At 48.3% G+C, this 23097-nt stretch overlaps 1 pseudogene; it reads right to left on the bottom strand.

Moving 5' to 3' along the window:
* Window positions 1-14040: 14040 nt before the first annotated feature.
* Window positions 14041-14159, bottom strand: LOC137651375 (5S ribosomal RNA; annotated as a pseudogene).
* Window positions 14160-23097: the final 8938 nt, after the last annotated feature.

Raw genomic sequence — 23097 nt, 5'->3', positions numbered from 1 at the left:
ACAAAGGGTTTACTTTTAGTGCAGCTGAAATGACGAGCCAATAGTTTTTAACGAGGGTTAATTACCCCCACGCTAGTTAGCGGGGGGTGGGGAAGGGTAGCTTGCTACCCCTCCCCCCTCCACACACCGGTGACTTGCTTCACTTCACTTAGAGGTAGGACTTGACTTGGGGGTCAGGGATGGCGGGCACATATGTGTAAATAGCTAAGGTTTGTATGGTTAAGAAAAATACAAATTATCTTCGAATTTGTCATTTGTTCCGTAACCGAAATAAAAACCACGCTATTTACAAAGGGTGACTTACCCCTTAGGAAGGGTGGAAAGTCCCCAGCCTTACTGACTTCGGCTTGCCCGGGGGCTCGATCCCTCAGTGAGCAGCACTAGAGAGAGGGAGCCCCTGTACCTCACAGGTTCCTAGCATCGCTAGGAACGAGTGGCCTACATAAGCAGTGTGAGGAGGAGAGTGTGACTCGTCCTATGAAGTTGACCTTGAGACCTTCAGATAGGAATTCTAGGATAGGACGTTCCCCATACCACCTCGTCAGGGTATGGGAGACGCAACAGTATTAAGCTTAATACTAGGAGCACAAAGAAGCATGGGTTACCTGCAGAGGTCGAGGTCAGCTATGCAAGGACCAGGATGCTGCTTCCCCAAGAGAGGGGAGAATGAAGAAAGAAGTAAGGATCAGACATACTCTTTCATTCACACAGACTAAGACCGGGTAACAACGCCCTCAACCTACTGCTACTTGTCCAAAAAGGAGCCTGAGGTTAGACCAGCTGTTGTGCAGCCACCACACGGCCGATAGAGAACGTATCGAGGCTCCTGTGGGTCACGTCTTGCAGGTAGTGGGCTGTGAAGGTCGTTTGACGCTTCCAGACCCCAGCTTGAAGTACCTGCGTCACAGAGAAGTTTCTCTTGAAGGCCAGGGATGAAGCAATACCCATGACATCGTGGGCCCGAGGGCGACGTGACGGAGGAGGGTCAGGATTCAGGGCATGGTGGATAACCCTTCGAATCCAAGCTGAGATGGTGTTCCTGGTGACCCTCCTCTTTGTCCTGCCTGTGCTCACAAACAAAGCTCGCACATGAGGACGGACTGCAGCCGTTCTCTTCAAGTAGTACCTCAGACACCTCACTGGGCATAGTAGCAGCTGGTCTGGGTCGTTTGTTACAGAACGGAGACTCGCGATCTTGAAAGAGTCGAACCGAGGATCCGGCACTCCAGGATTCTGAGTCTTGGCCACAAACTCAGGGACGAACCTGAACGTTACCTCCCCCCATCCCCTTGAATGGGCGATGTCGTACGAGAGACCATGAAGTTCACTAACTCGCTTGGCCGAGGCCAAGGTGAGTAGGAAAGCCGTCTTCCAAGACAGGTGGCGATCGGAGGCCTGGCGTAATGGCTCGAAGGGAGGTCTCTTGAGAGACCTGAGGACTCGAACCACGTTCCAAGGAGGGGGTCTCACTTCCGACTGGGGGCAGGTAAGCTCATAGCTACGTATGAGTAAAGAGAGTTCTAGCGATGAAGAAATATCCACGCTCTTCAATCTGAAGGCCAAGCTTAAGGCTGAGCGATAGCCTTTCACTGCCGAGACAGAAAGGCGCATTTCTTCTCGCAGATACACGAGGAAGTCCGCTATTGCTGGAATAGTGGCATCGAGTGGATAGATACCCCTTCCACGACACCAACCACAAAAGACTCTCCACTTCGCTTGGTAGACTCCCTCAGAGGACCTTCGCAGGTGCCGAGACATTCTCTCCGCAACCTTTTGCGAAAAGCCTCTCTCCGCGAGGAGACGCTGGATAGTCTCCAGGCGTGAAGCCGAAGCGAGGCTACGGCCCTGTGAGGGACACCGGAGTGGGGTTGTCTGAGAAGCTCGTGTCGTGGAGGAAGCTCCCTTGGGAGTTCCGTCAGGAGTTGCAGAAGGTCCGGAAACCATTCCGCGTGATGCCATAGCGGAGCTACTAGAGTCATGGAACAGTTGACCGATAGTCTGGTCCTGTTGAGCACCCTTTTCATCAGACAGAATGGTGGGAAGGCGTACACGTCGATGTTGTCCCACCGTTGCTGGAAAGCATCTTGCCAGAGTGCCTTGGGGTCCGGGACTGGTGAGCAGTACAGGGGCAGCTTGAAGTTCAAGGCTGTCGCGAACAAGTCCACCGTCGGGGAACCCCAAAAAGTCAGGACTTTGTTGGCTATCTGAGGATCCAAAGACCACTCGGTACTCACTATCTGCGAAGCCCTGCTCAGACTGTCGGCGAGCACATTCCTCTTGCCAGGAATGAAGCGAGCTAATAGTGTTATCGAGTGGGTTTCGGTCCACCTCAGAGTCTCTACTGCAAGATGGGATAGCTGTTGCGAAAAAGTGCCTCCCTGCTTGTTGATATAAGCCACTACCGTGGTGTTGTCGATCATCACCACCACGGAGTGACCCGCCGGGAACCGTTGGAACTGCTGAAGAGCCAGAAAGACAGCCTTCAATTCTAGCAGGTTGATGTGTAGGCACTTTTCTGATTCTGACCAAAGGCCTGAGGCCCTCTGGTTCAGAACGTGCGCCCCCCACCCTTCTTTTGACGCGTCCGAAAACAGAGTCAATCCCGGGGGGAGGACGAGAAGACTCACTCCCTTCCGCAGGTTCTCGTCGGCCAGCCACCACCGCAAGTCCGTCTGTTCCAGAGACCCCATTGGGATCAGAATGTCTGGGGAATCGGATCCTTGATTCCACCGGGACTTGAAGGGATCTCATCCTGAGGCGGCTGTTTGGAACCAGACTGGCCAGGGAGGATAGGTGGCCTATGAGACGCAACCACGATTGGGCGGGGAGTTCTTTTCGCCTGAGGAAAGGTTCCGCCACCCTCCTCAGCCTTGCTATCCGGTCGTCTGATGGAAAGGCTTTGTGGAGATTGGTGTCTATTAGCATGCCTAGATAAACCAGTCATTGGGACGGCTGCAGAGAGGACTTCTCGAGGTTTACCACGATCCCCAGATCCTGGCAAAGATCTAGAAGCCTGTCTCGGTGCCGAAGAAGGGTCGACTCCGAGTCTGCTAGGATCAGCCAATCGTCTAGGTAACGAAGGAGACGAATGCCGTTCCTGTGCGCCCAAGATGAAATCAGGGTGAACACTCTGGTGAACACCTGAGGAGCTGTGGAGAGACCGAAACACAGCACCTTGAACTGGTAGATGTTGTCTAGGCAGAATCTCAGGTACTTCCTGGAAGACGGATGGATTGGGATCTGGAAGTACGCGTCCTTTAGATCCAGTGTACACATGAAGTCTTGTGGTCTCACCGCAAGTCTGACCGTGTCTGCTGTCTCCATGCTGAACCGGGTTTGTTTGACAAACCTGTTCAGAGCTGAGAGATCGATGACGGGTCTCCAGCCTCCAGTAGCCTTCTTTACAAGAAAGAGTCGACTGAAGAAGCCTGGGGAGCCGTCCACGACCTCCTGGAGAGCACCCTTCTCGAACATGGTCTCGACTTCGGCCTGAAGGGCCAGCACCTTTGCCGATCCCATGGCATAGGAGCTCAACGACACTGGATTCGCTGTCAGGGGAGGTTGAGATGACGTGAACAGGACGCGATAACCTTGGCCGATCACTGAGACCGTCCAAGCATCGGCCCCGTGTTGCTGCCACCTGCGGACGCAACGCTGAAGGCATCCCCCCACAGGTGGACACGCAGGGGGACTGCCACCCCTAGGGCTTGCGGCCGTGGCCGCCACCCCTAGGAGTCTTGCCTCCCCTGGAGGACTTACCGCCCCTCTTGACCTTGGCTGGAAAGGGCTGGGGCTTAGACAACACTTTCTTAGCTGCAGGTGCCTGTTTGGGAGCCTTACGAGCCTGTTGCTGCTGTTGTGGCGGGGCTGGAGGCTTATAGGGCCGAGTTGTAAGGGCCCTGTGGAGGAGGGAGTCCATGATGGATTTCCTCCACCTCTCAGCCGTTCGCTCCAAGTCTTGAGGCTCAAACAGGCTCTCCCCCAGAAGGGAAGCATGTCGGAGCCTACACACATCTACGGCGGGGACCTTCGGATGGAATCTCTAGGACACAGAATCGCGACGCTTCAACACCGAGTTGGCCCACAGGGTGGTAACCTGGTGCGCCAAAAACTCGATGGAGTGGGTGCCCGAGAGCAAGAAGGTCTCTAGGGCCTTCCTATTGGTCTCCTTGGACAAGTCCTCCGATCGCAATAGGATGCCCAGAGATCCTAGCCAGAAGTCCAGCCACGAAGTGGCCTGCATGGCACACTTAGCGACCTTCTCGTGGTTAAGGATCTCTGCCGCCGAGAACGACACCCGCCGGGCAGAGAGTTTCTCCAGGGGAACTCCCTTCGCCAGCTCCTCCACAGAGTGATGGAGAGGAAGAGCGAGGTTGTGCTCACTCAGGATCTCGAAATACCTCCTCTGCTGAAGGCGAGGAGGGATGAGCTTGTTCCCGGCAGTGGAACGACTGGAGGAGGCAAGAAGTGCGAGCTGAGCGTTGGCCCTAGCCCTGGCACTCTTCAGCCCCCGAAACCAGGGCAGAGCTGCACTGGTCTTAGGGGCCTTCCGAACGTCAAACACTTCATCCAGAATCGTGTCTTTGCCTTCACGGGGGCCGATGACTGGATCCGTAAGTCTGTTAAGTTGCCTTATCAGGCTTAGGACCTGCCAGAAGGCATGTTCGGACTCTTGCTGTTCTCCTCCCTACGGGCTGGCAGCTAAGTCTCCTGCCCCAGGAATCTCTTCCTGGGGTGATACGTGGACATTCCCCTGGGTAGTCGTGGGTTCCTGACGAATCCTTGCAGAGGATTTAGGGACGGTCTTGGAATTCTTGGGTTCCCTCCTAGGAGGGATACAGGATCCCAACAACGAGGTTCGAGGGGCCCCTTCCTCACGAGACGATTCTCCTGCCTGAAGCGAAGTCTCCCCCCCTGGTGCCGAGGGGAAGACTACCGCCCCACTGGACTCACCTGAGGACGGAAAGGCCTCGTCCACGGGAGAAGGAGAGAGTACTCGTGCAGGAGAAGGGACCTTCGAGACCGACCTCTTGGGAACCAACTTCGCCCTGGGGGAAGTCACCACGAAGTCCACTCCTCTCTTTCTCTTCAGCGTAGGAGAGACAGCCGCTGGTTTGTTACCCTGGCCGGCGAGTGCTGGTTTCATAACCCTCACTAACGCCCGTGCCAGCGGACCAAACCAAGTCTGCTGCTCTAAGGACACAGAGTCCGAAATCCTCGCTAAAGTGAAAGGGATCGGGCGATCCTTTGGAGTGGACACGACGGTACCTGCCTGAAAAGAAGGTGGGGAAGAATGCTGTACTGACCTGTCTTCGTCTTGCACTACCAACCTGTGCTTGGATGGAGGTGATCCCGAGTGCCGTCTAGGAGCACGCGTCCCTGCTGCTACCACCGGCTGTGGAATTCGCCGCGAACGATGCTCGCGCGAGGACGAATGGTCGCGTGAGGGCGAATAGTCGCGCGGGCGCGCAGGCGAGCGATCGCGCGGGCGCGCAGGCGAGCGATCGCGCGGGCGCGCAGGCGAGCGATCGCGCGGGCGCGCAGGCGAGCGATCGCGCGGGCGCGCAGGCGAGCGATCGCGCAGGCGAGCGATCGCGCGGGCGCGCAGGCGAGCGATCGCGCGGGCGCGCAGGCGAGTGGGCGCGAGGATGGGCAGGTAAATGAACACGTGTCCGAGGCGACGAACGCAAGCGTTGGCGCGACGGCGAGGTATCGTGCTGCCGCGTAGGTGAGGAAGATCGCTGGCGATGTAGATCCACAGGCGATCGATGACGAGCTGGTGAGTGCAGTCGCTCAAGTTGGCGATGGCGCGATGTGGTATGTCGACGCACTGGTGTGCGATGGTGAGCAGCATGCGCAGGTGAATGACCGCATAATGGTAAGCAATGGCGAGCAGCATGCGCAGGTGAATGATCGCGTGATAGGGTGCGATGGTGATCAGCATCCGCAGGAGGGCGATCGTTCAGGGTTGTGCGATGAGGAGCAGCATGCGTAAGCGGGCGATCGTGCAGGGGCAAGCGATGACGAGCAGCATGCGCAGGTGAATGATCGCGTGATGGGGTGCGATGGTGATCAGCATCCGCAGGAGGGCGATCGTTCAGGGTTGTGCGATGAGGAGCAGCATGCGTAAGCGGGCGATCGTGCAGGGGCAAGCGATGGCGAGCAGCATGCGCAGGTGAATGATCGCGTGATGGGGTGCGATGGTGATCAGCATCCGCAGGAGGGCGATCGTTCAGGGTTGTGCGATGAGGAGCAGCATGCGTAAGCGGGCGATCGTGCAGGGTCGTGCGATGGCGAGCAGCTTGCGCAGGAGGGCGATCGTGCAATGGCGAGCGATGGCGAGCAGCATGTGCAGGCGGGTGATCGCGCAATGGCGAGCTAGAAGCTGGCGAACCATGTTCCTTCAGGAGCGTTGGCGAACGTCGGCGCGCTAGTTGTCGCTGTTGAATAGGTGATACTAAGATCGCCTGTGCGCGCTGGCAAGCAGGTGAACGCTGGCGAGGAGGTAATCGCTGGCGCGTAGGTGATCGCTGGCGAGCAGAAGGTCGACGCGTGTTCTGTGAGAGGACAGGTGGCGCGGCGCGTTCACGAGCAGGACCGGGAAGATCGCTGGCACGTTGGCGAACATGTGTTTCTGACACACGCGCAGCACGATGTTGCGTAGCCACAGGACCAGGCAGATGGTGAGCAGGGAGTTTAGCAGGAACTAAAGGGTGGTCAGAGACCGCAGGGCAAGGGTCCTCAAATGAGCGCTGACGCTCGGAAGAGAGCTGACGAGCAGGAGAGCGCTGGCGAGGGGGGCGAACATCAGGAGAGAGCCGACGAGCAGGTGAGCGTCGGCGAGCAGGAGAGTCTTGGCGAGCAGGAGATCGTCGACGAGCAGGAGATTGTCGACGAGCAGGAGAGCGCTGGCAAGCAGGAGATCGCTGGCGAGCAGGTGAGCGCTGGCGAGCAGGAGAGCGTTGGCGAGCAGGAGAGCGCTGGCGAGCAGGAGAGCGCTTGTGCGCTAGCACTGCTCGCGTAAGGGAAGGATCCCTTAGCCCCGAAGGGACCGTTGCCCGTCGGGTGACGAGTTTTCCAGAAGGCGAAGATCCGGCAGGAGATGGTGAGCGGTCTGCAGAGAGGTTCAAGGAGGGCGGAACAGTAGGTTGAGGCTGACGAGGAGAGTCCCCCCCCGGAGGACGAAGACCCAAAAAGGCGCCTCTTAGTCCCCCTGTAAGGGGAAGGGAGGCCCTTGTGGCGTAGAGGGCGGTGAGCCTTACGGCGGAGGCGTCCTCGAGGGAGATCGTCGGGACCATCGGTCCTCCGAAGGGGAGTCTCCGTCAAAACACTTCCCTCAGAAGGAAGCTGAGCAGCAGTCGAGACCAAAGGACTCACTTCCCCCTTCAAAGGATGTACGGAAGGAGGAGGAGAGCCTTGAGCACCATCACCAGCAACAGCACCTGCGGCGGAAGGCCCAGCCACGTCGGAGCCCTCTGTCACCACGACGTCGACAATAGACAGAGGGTCTACCTCTGCTACCACCGGCGACTGCTTAACAGCGGCCCCCAACGAGACAAGGTCAATAAGAGCGACCCTGGAGGGCAAGCCCTTAAGCCCCAGGGACAACCAAATCTGTAAAAGATCATCACTGGATAAGGCATTATCAATAACCTCCCCCGGAGGAGGAGGGGGAACCGCCTCGCTATGGGAGGCGACGCCCTCTCCCCCCACCGAAGGTAGGGAAACAGAACAAGGGCCTGCGCTCCCACTCGGACGACTCTCCTTAGGAGGCGGACAAGGGAGAGCTTCGGAGGAGGTTTGGGCGGCGGAAGAAGAGTCCCGAGAACCTTCCTCCTTCAAGGCTAACCCCGGAGGAGAACGGTCTCTCTTGGACTTCTTCTTACGCCGACGGCCAAACCTCTCCCACTGGGAGGCAGACCACTCCTTGCACTCACGGCACATGTTCTCCTGGTCACACCGTCGGCCCCGACATTGAGGGCAGAGGGTGTGTGGATCCGTATTAACGTCCGACATGAAAGTCCCACAAGGACGGCCGGCAACTCCAGGGCATGTAGGCATAGTAAAGAAAATAACTGAAGGTCAACTTCCAACCAACACACACGCTGAAAAGAAAAAGCAGAAAATTAAAGGCTGTCACGAAGGCGATGAGCAGACACGTCTGATCACCGCCGAGCCAAAAGTGAAGTGAAGCAAGTCACCGGTGTTTGGAGGGGGGAGGGGTAGCAAGCTACCCTTCCCCACCCCCCGCTAACTAGCGCGGGGGTAATTAACCCTCGTTAAAAACTATTGGCTCGTCATTTTAGCTGCGCTAAAAGTAAACCCTTTGTAAATAGCGTGGTTTGTATTTCGGTTACGGAACAAATATTTGTTTTCTTACACTTACAAATAAACGAATTATGAGTTAACAGAAACATGTAATGAAATGATACATATGTCAAAATGTAGCTCTGGTAGAGCGGAATATATATACATGTGAAACCACAGTGTGGCGAAAAGAGAATTCAAATAAATAAGTAGTTTGTCGATTTTCTGGACGACAAAGGGATCGGTGTCCTTACAAGCATAGCACTCGTGAGGCTCGAACATAAATAGCCAAATCCACGACAACAATGACATAATATAAAATTCCCTAGCTAAATAGCTAAATAGATGAAGTTATTAAAGCAAAAAAATGCCGGGAAATCGTTCTTGCTAACTAAATGAACAAGAAGAACGAGTGCGCCCATGGCGCCATCCGGCTGGCAACAGCTCTTGTTACGTAAATTACGATCTCAATTGAAGAGTAAAACTGGCAAGAGCTTACATTTACACATCCCAAAGATATTAATTAACTTTCCAGAAGCTGATAAGGCTGGTGAAGACATCATAGCGACTAAAAACTTCCAAAATAGCAGGAGATAACACGGGATGACACCAGTCAGCAAAGCTACAAACGAAAGAATGGCTTGGTGGCGCCTCGCAGTGGCGATTCGGCGCTCTATTTACAGTACAGTAGGAGTGTCGAGAGCATCGCCTCTTCAACGACTCTTCTATATTCTTGCCACTTTTCCCTCTCGAAGCGAAAACTCTATTGGGGGTGTAGATAGCTATGAGACGTGTCAAGAATACGTCCTCTGATATACGCGATATCCTTTTTAAAATTTTAAGGGATATTCGCTCAAGGAGTTAGAATTCTGGATACCTTTGGTAAATTCTCTGGGATATATCACTGTAGTTAAATATACCTAGGAAGCTACTAATGAAGGAACTTCCATCAGGACGACATGGCCTGAGCTCAAAAATATGACAAATTCGGAGATAATTTGTATTTTTCCTAACCATACAAACCTTAGCTATTTACATTGGGTTTACCTTTCGGCATAGCTGAAATGGCGAGCCATTAGAATTTAACGAGGGTGTATTACCCCCGCGCTAGTTAGCGGGGGGGGGTAGGGGAGTGGTAGCTAGCTACCCCTCCCCCCCTTCACACACCGGTGAACTGCTTCACTTCACTTAGAGGTAGGACTTGTCTTGGGGGACAGGGCTGGCGGGCAAATATGTGTAAATAGCTAAGGTTTGTATGGTTAGGAAAAATACAAATTATCTCCAAATTTGTCATTTGTTCCGTAACCGAAATACAAACCACGCTATTTACATTGGTTGACTTATCCCTTAGGAAGGGTGGAAAGTCCCCAGCCATACTGGCTTTGGCTTTACCCGGGGACTCAGAATCCGAGTGAGTCGCACTCGAGAAAAGGAGTCCCTGCACCTCACAAGTTCCTTGCTCCGCAAGGAAACGTGTGACCTACATAAGCTTGTTTGTGAAGGAAGAAGTGTGACCCGTCCTAGGCAGTTGACCTGGAGTCCCAGAAGGAACTCTGGGTTAGGACGTTCCCAATACCACCTCGTCAGGGTATGGGGGACGCGACAGTATTGACTCAATACTCAGAACACAAGGAAGCATGGTTTACCTGCAGAGGTTTGAGGTCAGCTATGCAGAGACCAGGATGCTGCTTCCCCAGTAGAGGGGACGATGAAGAAAGAAGTAAGGGCCAGACATACTTCTTTCGTTCATGCAGACTAAAACCTGATAACAATGCCCTCAACCTTCTGCTACCTGTCCAAAAAGGAGCCTGAGGTTAGACCAGCTATTGTGTAGCCACCACAGAGCGATAGAAACGTATCGATACTCCTGTGGGTCACGTCCTGCAGGAAGCGGGCTGTGAAGGTCATTAGACGCTTCCAGACTCCAGCTTGTAGCACCTGCGTCACAGAGTAGTACTACTCGAAGGCGAGGGACGTTGCGATGTATCCGACATCTTGCTGTAGGGCGACGTGATGGGGGAGGGTCTGGATTCAGGTCGAGATGAATGTCCTTGAGTCCGAGCTGAAGAGGTATACAGTGAACCCTCGCTACTTCGCGGTTCGACCATCGCGGATTCACCACTTCGCGGGTTTGTTTCATAACCGATATATATATACATATCGCGGATTTTCCGGAAATTTCGAAAATACCGCGATGTGACCGATAGTGCGAGATTGGAGAAAGTAAGGAAAATTGAATCATGATTGATTTTCAATATAAATGAAACTTTGAGGAGCAACAAACATATCATTTGTTAGAGAGATAGAGAGAGGTAAGGAATGGGAGGTAAGGAATGGGAGGTAGTGAAAAGTAGCCCACAGAGAGAGAGAGAGAGAGAAAGAGAGAGAGAGAGAGAGAGAGAGAGAGAGAGAGAGAGAGAGAGAGAGAGAGAGAGAGAGAGAGTGTGTGTTGTTTTAAATGTAATAAACAAAAAAAAATTTATAGGTTATAACACATTGGTTCTTATGTAATATCAACTGTATACTGTAGACGGTTTAAATAAGTTAAGAAATGGTATAAACGATACTTTGTTAGTGTATTCGTACACTCTCAAGAGCGGCAGCTAGACGTCAGCTGATCTAATCACAGCCAAAAGTAAAAGAAAAAGAAGTCAACAATACTCGATTTTTAAAACACACCCGAAATTTAAAAACAAAAGTACACGCTTTCTTAATGTGCAATTAACTATTTAAAGAGTAGCAATTTTCTAGAATAAAATTATGTTTCCCAAAAAATAGTGGTTTGCTGATGAAATCGGATGCCGTATTTTTAGCAACGATTGAAATGTATGTAAACTCAGCATAATTTTTTCCTTTCGTATTTAATTGACACTAAGAAAACTAATTTTAGTTTCTTCATCTATATGTAAGTATTGTATAACACGAAGAGAGAGAGAGAGAGAGAGAGAGAGAGAGAGAGAGAGAGAGAGAGAGAGAGAGAGAGAGAGAGAGAGAATGAATCAGCTGTTGTAACCGAATGCCGTGTTTTTGTCTCGTGAGAATTTCATCGCCACGACTATAACAACAACATACTGTACTGAACTTTACAGTATTATACAGACTACTGTAATATGATAAAGTAAAATATTTGTAATAACCTATTTTATATGAAATGGGGCTATTTTTTTTTTGTTTAAAATTTACATTTACGTACATAAAACTCTCTCTCTCTCTCTCTCTCTCTCTCTCTCTCTCTCTCTCTCTCTCTCTCTCTCTCTCTCGTAAATTGTTTTCCTGCTTTGCTACGCAAGCATGATTTTATATAGATACGGTAAATAATATTTGTAATAACATATTTTCTAAAAGCTTTTACTGTAATATCATTATTTATCACTTTCATCATGCGTGTTAAATGCCTTCGTTTGTTTACTGAGCGTACTTTGTGACGCCGTCGTTTCAGGCGGCGTCATAAAGAAAAACATTTCATTTGGAAGTCCTAAGAAAAATTAAGTAAAACATTGGTAATAAACAAAATCAACATACTGTACTGAATAATCAACATAATCGATGCAAAAACTAACCTATACACAGATGTGTAAATGCGTTTGTTTCTTCATTATGATCAGAGATAAACGTAAACAAAACATTGGTTGCCATTTTTTATCGTGCTTTTTAGCGTGTTTAGGAAACACCTAATATAAATTAGCCATTAATATTTGTGCCTGTTTCAGTTTAAGGTACTGTAGTACATGCATTAAGTGTTCTGTACATTAAAGGGTAGTTTGTTAACAGTACTACGTACAAGGGAAGGTTTTAAAAGTCTGAATATACATGTTAAATAAATACGTAAATATGGTGTCACTACTTCGCGGATTTTCACCTATCGCGGTCGGGTCTGGAACCTATCTACCGCGATAAACGAGGGTTCACTGTACTGGTGACTCTCCCGTGTCCTTCCTGTGCTCCCAACCCGGTTGCACATGAGGACAAACTGCAGCTGTTCCCAAAGATAACCCCTCGATTCCTTTACTGGCAAGAAGGAGAAGGTTTGGGTCATCTGATACAGAATGCTGACTCGAAATCTTGAAGCCGTTGGACCGAAGGGCCGGGACCCCAAGATTCTGAGTCTAGCAAACAACTCTGGAGCGAACCTGAATGTTGCCTTCCCCTATTCCTTAGAAAGGGCGGAGTCGTACGAGACCAAGAAGATTGCTTACACACTGGCCGAGGCCAGAGTGAGCAGGAGCACCATCCCCCAAGACGGAATACGATCAGAGGCCTGACGTAATGGTTCTTGAGAAGATCTCTTAAGGGACTAAAAAGTCCGAACCATGCTCCATGGAGGAGGTCTCACTCCGACTGGGGGCAGGGACGTTCGCAGCTTCGCATGAGCGAAGAAAGGTCCAGTGGGAAGGAAAAATTCTATTCCTTTCAGCCTGAAGGCCAGGGAAAGGCTGAGCGACAGGCTTCACTGCAGAGAGCGGAAAGGAGTTTCCTCCCGCCGAAAAGCAATAAGTCCGTTATTGCTGGAGAAGAGGCCTCAAGGGAAGAGTATCTCTCCCACGACACCAACCACAGAAGACTCTCCACTTCGCCTGGTAGACCCCTGCGGATGACTATCGCAGGTGACGCGACCTCCGCTCCGCGACTGTAGCGGGTTGTCTTTTCTTGAGGAGGGGGCATAATGTCTCCAGGCGTGAAGCCGAACCGATGCCACGGCTCGTGAAAGAAGTTGTAGTGTGGTTGTTTGAGTAGCCTGTGCCGTGGGAGAAGCTCTCCCGGGAGTTCCGTCAGGGGAAGCAGAGGGTCCGGAAACCGTTCCGAGTATAGTCACAGTCGAGCTCTCAGGGCCATCGAAAGGTTGACAGACAACCTGGTCTTGTTGAGACCCATTCTCAACAGACAACAATGGTGGGAAGACGCAGGCGTCGATGTTGTCCCGCCATCACCGGAAAGCAACTTGCCAAAGAGTCTTGGGGTCTGAGACTGGGGGGAAGAACAGCGGAAGCTTGAAGTTCCAGGCTGTCGCAATCAGGTCCCCCAGGCCAGGACTTGCTGGTTACTAAAGGCCAAAGACCCCCAGGTACCCTCTGTCTGCGAGGCTCTGCTCAGATAGTCAGAGAGAACATTCCTCTGCCCGGAATGAGCGAGCCGATAGTGGTATTGAGAGGACCTCGGATCATCTCAGTATCTCTACTGCAAGATGCGAAGGTATGAAAATGCGTCCCTTGCTGGTTGGAATACGCCAGTACCACGAAGTCGTCGCGCACGGAGCGACTCGGCAGGAACTGTAGGATCTGTAGAGGTGCCAGACTAAGGCCCCTAAGCCTGCCTGAATGATGGAGAGGTACCCTTCAGGTCCTAACCATAGGCCTGAACCGGAACATGTCTCCCCCCCCCCTCCCTTTTCTTTGACGAGTCCAAGAACAGCATCAAAATGTGGGGAAAGGACGAGAATATCCACTCCCATCAAGAGGTTCCATAGGTCAACACCCATTGCAGGTCTAAACGTTCCGGTGGTCCCATAGGGGCCAGAAAGTCCGGTTAATCGTTGCTTTGATACCACCGGAACTTGGGCCGCCCCACAGGGAACTTATCCTGAGGCGACCGTTCGGGACTTTAGACGGGTCAATGAGGAAAAAGAGACCCAGGAAACGTTCCAAGATAGGGCTGAAAGCTCTGCTTGACTGAGAACAGGAACTGCAACTCTCCTCAGCCTTGCCACAGTCAACTAAAGGGAAGGCTCGGAGGAGGCGGCAACAGCATCTGGCGTCTTCAGGCGGTCACCCATCCAAGTACTGACCAGACCCAACGTTGCTTACCTTCGCTGATTGGACGAGAAGCGGTGTTTCCAACGTGGTAAGGCCGTTGACTCAATATCATGGCTAGATACTCCAGATGTTGAGGCAGAAGTAGAGAAGGCTCCTAGCAAATTACCATGATCCCTCACTCATGGTAAGGACCCGGAAGCTTGTCCCGGCGATGAAGAAGGTCAAACCCAAGCCTACCGGAGTTGACCAGACCTCCAAAAGGCTGAAAGAGGAGGCGCTGGAGGCCTGCAGGGTCTGGAAGAAAGCGCCTTGGAGGAGTGAAAACGGAAGTCGATTTCATCCGCACAACCGCTGTCCATGTCTCTGTCCTTGGGCACAAACAAGCTCTTCCCAAGGATGGAAGAGTGTCTGAGCTTATGGACATCCACGGATGAGACACCCGAGAGGAAGCCCTCGGTCACTGCGTCTAGATGGTCCAACATCGAGCTTGCCCGCAAGTTTGAAACTTGGCGACGAAACGCCAAGGTGCTTGAGCCCGAGAGGAGGAAAGTACCTATGATCTTCCTGGAGCTTCCTTGTACAAAACCTCGGGTCGCAACCGAGGAGGGAAAGGACCTGGTAAGCCCCTTCCACAAGATGGAGAAGAGGAAGGGCTAAACTAGTCACCCCTTGCCCAACGGAGAAATCTCGAACGGAAAGCTCCCTGGCAAGACCCTTCCAGGAAATGACGAGGAAGGGCTAATCCAGGTTCTGGAAAGAAGAATGTTGCTCAGACCTCCCTGAAGATTCTTCCTGCTCTTGCATGTGCCATGCTCTGCGTTTAAGGGGTGAAGACCGTGTTCTGGAAATACGCTCCAAAAGACTCGCCAGGCTGGCCATGTTGAGAAACCCCGACGGGAATCGTGATTGCAATCGCCCTGGCGCTCGCGCGATGATAATCAATGGTTCGCGTGTGGCCGAACGTAGAAGCGGCCATGCGCGGATGCGCAGAGGCGCAGACGAAAGTGCGCGAGGGAGCGCAGAAGGAGGGCGAGCGTGGAAGGAAGGGCGAGAGCTGGTGGGCGGAATCCGAAAGTTCACAGGCGAGCGATGACCCGTAGGCGAGCAAAGGATACTGCAGAAATCGAGCCAACGTTCGCGCGACGGAACACCGTCGGTCCGCGCGACGGAACACCGTTGGTTCGCGCGCGGACGAACATTGGAGCGCATGCGCGCAGGCGGTCGGGAGACCGATGGCGTGTAGGCGGGCGATGGCGTGTTGATGAGCGATGGCGCGTCTTGGCGAGCGATGGCGCGTCTTGGCGAGCGATGGCGCGTCTTGGCGAGCGATGGCGCGTCTTGGCGAACGATGGTCCGTAGGCGAGTGAAGGTGCGTTGGCAAGCGATGGCGCGTCGGCAAGGGATGGCGCGTTGGCGAGCGGTGGTGCGTTAATTGATTGATTGATTGATTGAAAGTTTTCTGGCATCCTGACATCTAAGGTCATTGACGCCGATACCATTTACTGTATATGAAAATTAAAAGCAAATTCGATTAAAACCATAAAAATTAAGAAGTCATTACAATAGTTAAATAGTTTTCAGAAGACCTGCTTCTGAAATAAATCTAAAAATTCCGCTCGCATAGTAAGACACATCATGTCCAAGAATCTTGGCAAGGATAAACCTGCCATCCTCACCTCGAGCCTCAAACAGATATCTATTTCTTAAGTTAGTAAAATTAGGGCATTCGGTCAACAAAGGCCTCACTGTTAAAGGTACTAAGCAGTCCTCGCAATACGGTTGGTGTTGGCCCTTCAGCAGAAACTCGTGTGTCAACCGTGTGTGACCAATACGGAGACGACAAAGAGTCGTCTCCCATTTTCGGGGAATCATGTTATACCTCCAAGGTGATATGATATTTGTTACTTCCCTCATTTTATTGCCATCTTGACTATCCCAGTGCTGTTGCCATTTATCACATACCAATTTCTTGATGTAAGGTAGGAAATCGTTACATGGAATGGGATACCTCCTTGGTAGCAACTCGGATGCCGCATTCTTCGCCAGCAAATCTGCCTTCTCATTCCCAGACACACCTACATGTGCTGGAACCCAACAAAATCGAACAGTTATACCTTTCCGTCCAATAATAAAAAGCCATTCTAAAATCTTTAAAACTAGAGGGTTACTAGAATTAAAAACTTCTAAAGCTTGAAGAACACTCCTTGCATCACTAAAAATTGTAAAATTACCCTCCTTTTCCAAAGCTATTTTCTCAATAGCGGTTAATATGCCATACAGTTCGGCAGTAAATATGGAAGCTGTTAGAGGAAGTGCACCTCTACAATTAAAATCATTACTATGTACTCCAAATCCAACGCCAGCATCAGATTTGGAGCCATCAGTATATATAAAAGTCGATCCTCTATGTTCTTCAACATGTTCCATAAAAAGAGACCTGGATTCTAAGTCAGTCAAATTCTTCTTAACTCCAATAAAGTATCTACAAAAAGATATGTCAGGTAATTTCCATGGAGGCGTTGATGATATCTTGAATGGAAGCACCTTATTTCTAATTATATCCAGATTGTTTAATAATTGGTTAACCCGAAACCCAAAAGGTTGAGGAGATTTTGGGTGCAACTCAAAGTAGGTTGAGTGCCTTACAAGGCTTGCAGTTTGAAAGGCTGAAGAATTGGGGAGTCTTTGCAATCTAAACCAATACCGAATAATAGAGGACATTCGGTAAAGGTCCAGAGGCAACTCCCCAGCATCAACAAGGAGACTTGTGATAGGGGAGGTTCTAAAGGCTCCTGTGGACAATCTAATGCTAGCATGATGTATTGAATCTAGTATTTTTAACCGGCTTGGGGTTGCTGAGGAGTATATTTCGCATCCATAACTAATTTTGGAAAATATCAAGGCCTTGTATAATTTTAAAATTGTATTGCGGTCTGCCCCCCATGATGTATGGGACAAGACTTAAAAGATTCATAGCTTCAACACATTTAGCTTTTAATGTTTTTAAGTGAGAAACCCATGTAAGCCTACAATCAAATATCAACCCTAAAAATTTTGCTTCACTTGCACATGGGATCCGTTGACCTTTGATGTATATATCCGGGTCTGGATGTACTCCCCGTATACGACAGAAATGGACAATTGTAGTTTTACTTGTTGAGAACTTAAATCCATTCATATCGGCCCAATGGATAATTTTATCAATAGAGAGTTGGATTTTTCTCTCAACCATTGCCATTCTGGCTCCAGCAAATGATATGGAGAGATCATCCACAAATAATGTTGCAAGAACATCCCGGGGAATGACTGAAGATATCCCATTAATTGCTAGTGCAAAAAGGGTTACACTCAGCACACTCCCCTGAGGAACTCCTTCTTCCTGGCATTTACTCTGTGATAGAGCTTCCCCAACTCTCACTTGGATTGATTGATTGATTGATTGAAAGTTTTCTGGCATCCTGACATCTAAGGTCATTGACGCCGATACCATTTACTGTATATGAAAATTAAAAGCAAATTCAATTAAAACCATAAAAATTAAGAAGTCATTACAATGGTTAAATAGTTTTCAGAAGACCTGCTTCTGAAATAAATCTAAAAATTCCGCTCGCATAGTAAGACACATCATGTCCAAGAATCTTGGCAAGGATAAACCTGCCATCCTCACCTCGAGCCTCAAACAGATATCTATTTCTTAAGTTAGTAAAATTAGGGCATTCGGTCAACAAATGCCTCACTGTTAAAGGTACTAAGCAGTCCTCGCAATACGGTTGGTGTTGGCCCTTCAGCAGAAACTCGTGTGTCAACCGTGTGTGACCAATACGGAGACGACAAAGAGTCGTCTCCCATTTTCGGGGAATCATGTTATACCTCCAAGGTGATATGATATTTGTTACTTCCCTCATTTTATTGCCATCTTGACTATCCCAGTGCTGTTGCCATTTATCACATACCAATTTCTTGATGTAAGGTAGGAAATCGTTACATGGAATGGGATACCTCCTTGGTAGCAATTCGGATGCCGCATTCTTCGCCAGTAAATCTGCCTTCTCATTCCCAGACACACCTACATGTGCTGGAACCCAACAAAATCGAACAGTTATACCTTTCCGTCCAATAATAAAAAGCCATTCTAAAATCTTTAAAACTAGAGGGTTACTAGAATTAAAAACTTCTAAAGCCTGAAGAACACTCCTTGCATCACTAAAAATTGTAAAATTACCCTCCTTTTCCAAAGCTATTTTCTCAATAGCTGTTAATATGCCATACAGTTCGGCAGTAAATATGGAAGCTGTTAGAGGAAGTGCACCTCTACAGTTAAAATCATTACTATGTACTCCAAATCCAACGCCAGCATCAGATTTGGAGCCATCAGTATATATAAAAGTCGATCCTCTATGTTCTTCAACATGTTCCATAAAAAGAGACCTGGATTCTAAGTCAGTCAAATTCTTTTTAACTCCAATAAAGTATCTACAAAAAGATATGTCAGGTAATTTCCATGGAGGCGTTGATGATACCTTGAATGGAAGCACCTTATTTCTAATTATATCCAGATTGTTTAATAATTGGTTAACCCGAAACCCAAAAGGTTGAGGAGATTTTGGGTGCAACTCAAAGTAGGTTGAGTGCCTTACAAGGCTTGCAGTTTGAAAGGCTGAAGAATTGGGGAGTCTTTGCAGTCTAAACCAATACCGAATAATAGAGGACATTCGGTAAAGGTCCAGAGGCAACTCCCCAGCATCAACAAGGAGACTTGTGATAGGGGAGGTTCTAAAGGCTCCTGTGGACAATCTAATGCTAGCATGATGTATTGAATCTAGTATTTTTAACCGGCTTGGGGTTGCTGAGGAGTATATTTCGCATCCATAACTAATTTTGGAAAATATCAAGGCCTTGTATAATTTTAAAATTGTATTGCGGTCTGCCCCCCATGATGTATGGGACAGGACTTTTAAAAGATTCATAGCTTCAACACATTTAGCTTTTAATGTTTTTAAGTGAGAAACCCATGTAAGCCTACAATCAAATATCAACCCTAAAAATTTTGCTTCACTTGCACATGGGATCCGTTGACCTTTGATGTATATATCCGGGTCTGCATGTACGACAGAAATGGACAATTGTAGTTTTACTTGTTGAGAACTTAAATCCATTCATATCGGCCCAATGGATAATTTTATCAATAGAGAGTTGGATTTTTCTCTCAACCATTGCCATTCTGGCTCCAGCAAATGATATGGAGAGATCATCCACAAATAATGTTGCAAGAACATCCCGGGGAATGACTGAGGATATCCCATTAATTGCTAGTGCAAAAAGGGTTACACTCAGCACACTCCCCTGAGGAACTCCTTCTTCCTGGCATTTACTCTGTGATAGAGCTTCCCCAACTCTCACTTGGAAAACTCTATGTGAAAGAAATGACTGGATGAATAGTGGTAGCTCACCTCTCAATCCGCACTCATGGATTCTTTTAAGTATACCGTATCTCCATGTGGTATCATATGCCTTTTCAAGATCAAAAAAAACTGTCACATGGTGCTGTTTGGAAGCAAAGGCTTCACAAATGGAGGACTCAAGTTGTATCAGCACATCAGTCGTTGAGTGCATTTTCCTGAATCCACATTGAATGGGTGATAAAATATTCTTCTTTTCAAGGTACCAAATCAGTCTTGCATTGACCATCTTCTCCATGATTTTACATAAACAAGATGTCAATGCAATAGGTCGGTAGTTTGCTGCTAAAAACTTGTCCTTACCGGGTTTTAAAAAGGCTAAAATAATTGCTAGTTCCCAAACACTTGGATAACTAGTATCATGCCATATTCTATTAAAAATGCTTAAAATAAATAACTTTGTATTAAAAGGTACATGTTTAATCATTGCATATGGAATTCCATCGGGTCCAGGGGCTGTATCGTTACAAGTAGCAAGAGCAGAATCAAATTCTCTTTCAGTAAAAGGAGAATTGTATGACTCTTGCTTTCTTGTTGCGAAGTTTAAAACTTTCTTTTCTTCATTGCTCCTATACTGGTGACCAGGAGCTGCTTGACACTTGCGCGATACATTTGAGAAATGGTCAGCCAGGGCATTGCTAACTTCGGTTGCTCCAGTCATATACTGGCCATTTATCTTTAACACTGGTGGTGGGTTTGGGGTGAATTTTCCTGCTATCTTTTTTACTTTCCTCCACACAGATGATGTTGGTGTTCTACTGTTAATGGAGGAAACAAAGGACATCCAAGACTGGCGCCTAGCTTCTTTCATGGCACGGCGGAACTGTGCTCTACATTTCTTGTATATGACTAAATTCTCCTCATTACGGTGCATGCGCAATCGAGTTAAAGACTTTCTTGTGGCTCTGTGCAGGGCAGTTAGTTCTGACGACCACCAGGGGACTGGTCGTCGTCTGAATATCCCAGTTGTTTTGGGAATGGAATTCATTCCTGCTGTGTGAAGAGTTCCATTAAGTAAGTCTATGGCATCATCAACTCTTTCAAACTGTTCTGCATTTCCTTCAATTTCACTTAACTCCCGAAATCTATTCCAGTCCGCCTTATCAAGATTCCATCGAGGTGATCTTTGTAAAGGTGGACCATTGTTGGTGTTTATAATGATTGGTGCATGATCACTAGTATGCCAATCATCTAATGTTCTCCAATTAAAATCGAGAAGACAGTTAGAGCTTGCAACTGATAGGTCAATGCAGGACAAGGTACCTGTCTGTACATGAAAATGTGTGGGCTCTCCTGTATTGAGGAGTCCGACATCTTCATTCTCCAAAATTGACGATATAATATTACCCCTTGCATTTGCTAAAACATCACCCCATAAAGGATGTCTACTATTAAGGTCTCCTAGTAAGAGAAAGGGTTGTGGGAGTTGTTTAATCACCTCTACTATATTATCATATGAGATGTTATCATTTGGAGGCAAGTAAAGAGAACAGATTGTGTATTTTCTCCCTATATCAATCTGTACAGCCACTGCCTGCAGAGGGGTACAGATAGACAAAGATATTTGGGGAACATCTCGACGAATGTATATAAGACTTCCCCCATGGCTCCCTGCTCGTTGATCATATGGTGTCCTATAGCTAACATACTCTTGAGGACAAGGAGTATTAGCATCGAGCTTGCTTTCTTGTAGACATACTGTTATAGGGGAGTGCTCACGTATGAGGAGCTTAAGTTGTTCATATTTCGCCCTTAAACCCTGGCAATTCCATTGCAGAATGGAGGAAAAAACTGTTTTATTTTTTGAAAGACACCTTAGATGAAGTCTTCCCAATGGCACTATTTGATCTAACAATGTTTCCCGGAGGTAACTCTAGAGAGGATCTTGATATAGTGGGTTTTGTGTTTCTCTTTTTCTTTGTGTCCTTTTGATCTAATTGTTGAGGAGGATGGTGGACCTCAACTTGAATTTCTGATTGGTTCAATTTACCTTCTAGTTGTTCAGAAACATCAGCAGACAAGATATCATATTTATTGGAAGTCGTGACTTTAATGTTTCTTATGGTAGGAGGAGAGAGGGAGGGAGGTCTCTCTCTTTTTCGATTAAAAGGTTGTGATCTGTCAGGTTTTTGCACCTTCCCCACTACGGGTTCACCAGGTAAATTGGTTTCGAGTGCAACCTCCATCAGATCAGGCAAGGAAACGGCCTGTGAGAGGTTTGTACTATTGTTTAAAATCGGAGTAGTTGGCTTTTGAATAATTTTCAGATCTTTAAGTGTCCGTTTTGATTTTTCCACAATTTCTGGATATAGATTTTCGATGGGACTTTCAACCTCTTTAACTATTTTCATTTGTTTCTTTATCTTAGAAGTAGAGATATAATTTTCGTCTGTGTGGTTTGACAAGTTTTTCTTCAGAACCATTGAAAAAGGTTGCCCTGGTCTTATTTGCTTTTCAAGAGCTCTTTTACGAGCCTCTTTAAAAGTAACCCTTTCCATGGTCCTAATGGCCTGGATTTCTTTTTCAAAAAATAAACTTTACACAGCTTTTAGATGTAGCTGGGTGTGCTTCCTCACAATGTATACAATTAGGGTTTTCTATGCATACTCATGACTACTTTTTCCACAGTTGGCACAAACAGCTGGCTTATTGTTTAGTTTTTCTTTACATTTCTGGCTTAAATGGCCATACATTTGGCAATGATAACATTGCAATGGTGACGGGATATATGGTTTTACCTTCAAAGATAGCCATCCAGCTTTTATAACATTTGGTAATCGGCATTGATCAAATGTTATAATCGGAGTAGCAAGAGGGATACGTTGTTCTCCAACTCTCTTTCTCATTCTGACTACTTTAACTACTCCTTGACTTTTCAGTTCATCCTCTATTTCTTTCTCCTCTATATCCAACAATTCTGGAGCATATATCACACCTCTACTCTGGTTGAAAGTAGGGTGCGAAACGCATTTTACGCTATGACCATTCAATGTTGTAAGTGTTTTTAACCTTTCACCTTGTAATGGGGACAGTGTCTCTATCAAGAGACTTCCATTTCCCTGGGGTAAAATTTTTGGCTGCCCTCCACATAAAGTAACTATTTCTCTATTAGCTTTAAAAACATTTATACGCTCATTTCTTCCGTTTTCAAATTCCAAGATAAAAAAATTTTCATAATTCACTACTTCATAGTGACCAGGTAATACTTCTACTTTTCTATATCTTTCTGTACTGTCATCATTTTTCACTCTTTCTCTCTTCTTCTCTAGCGTTTTATTATTCACATGACGTGAATAAGGTTCTAACGTTACAATGTTAGAACCCGAGTTGGAGCTGTCTGTACCGAGGTCCATGTTTGTATTTTCCAGGTCGTCAACAGAGGTGTTGGGTTTTTTTGAAAAAGCAAGCCGGGTTATCCACCTCTTATCGGAGGATGTCAGTCCTTTTATCCCATGTGGCCCAACACGAGAAGAGGCTTCAGCGGGGACCAGTCCTCTATTAGAGAGGGGCTGCCTCTCTTAAGGTGGGCGTACACTGGTCAGTGGGGGTAGTTAGCCCCTCCCACCGTCGACTCCAATGCC

Source organism: Palaemon carinicauda, chromosome 12, assembly GCF_036898095.1.
Source record: "Palaemon carinicauda isolate YSFRI2023 chromosome 12, ASM3689809v2, whole genome shotgun sequence".
NCBI lineage: Eukaryota > Metazoa > Arthropoda > Malacostraca > Decapoda > Palaemonidae > Palaemon > Palaemon carinicauda.
This window is presented reverse-complemented; position numbering and strand designations above follow the sequence as displayed.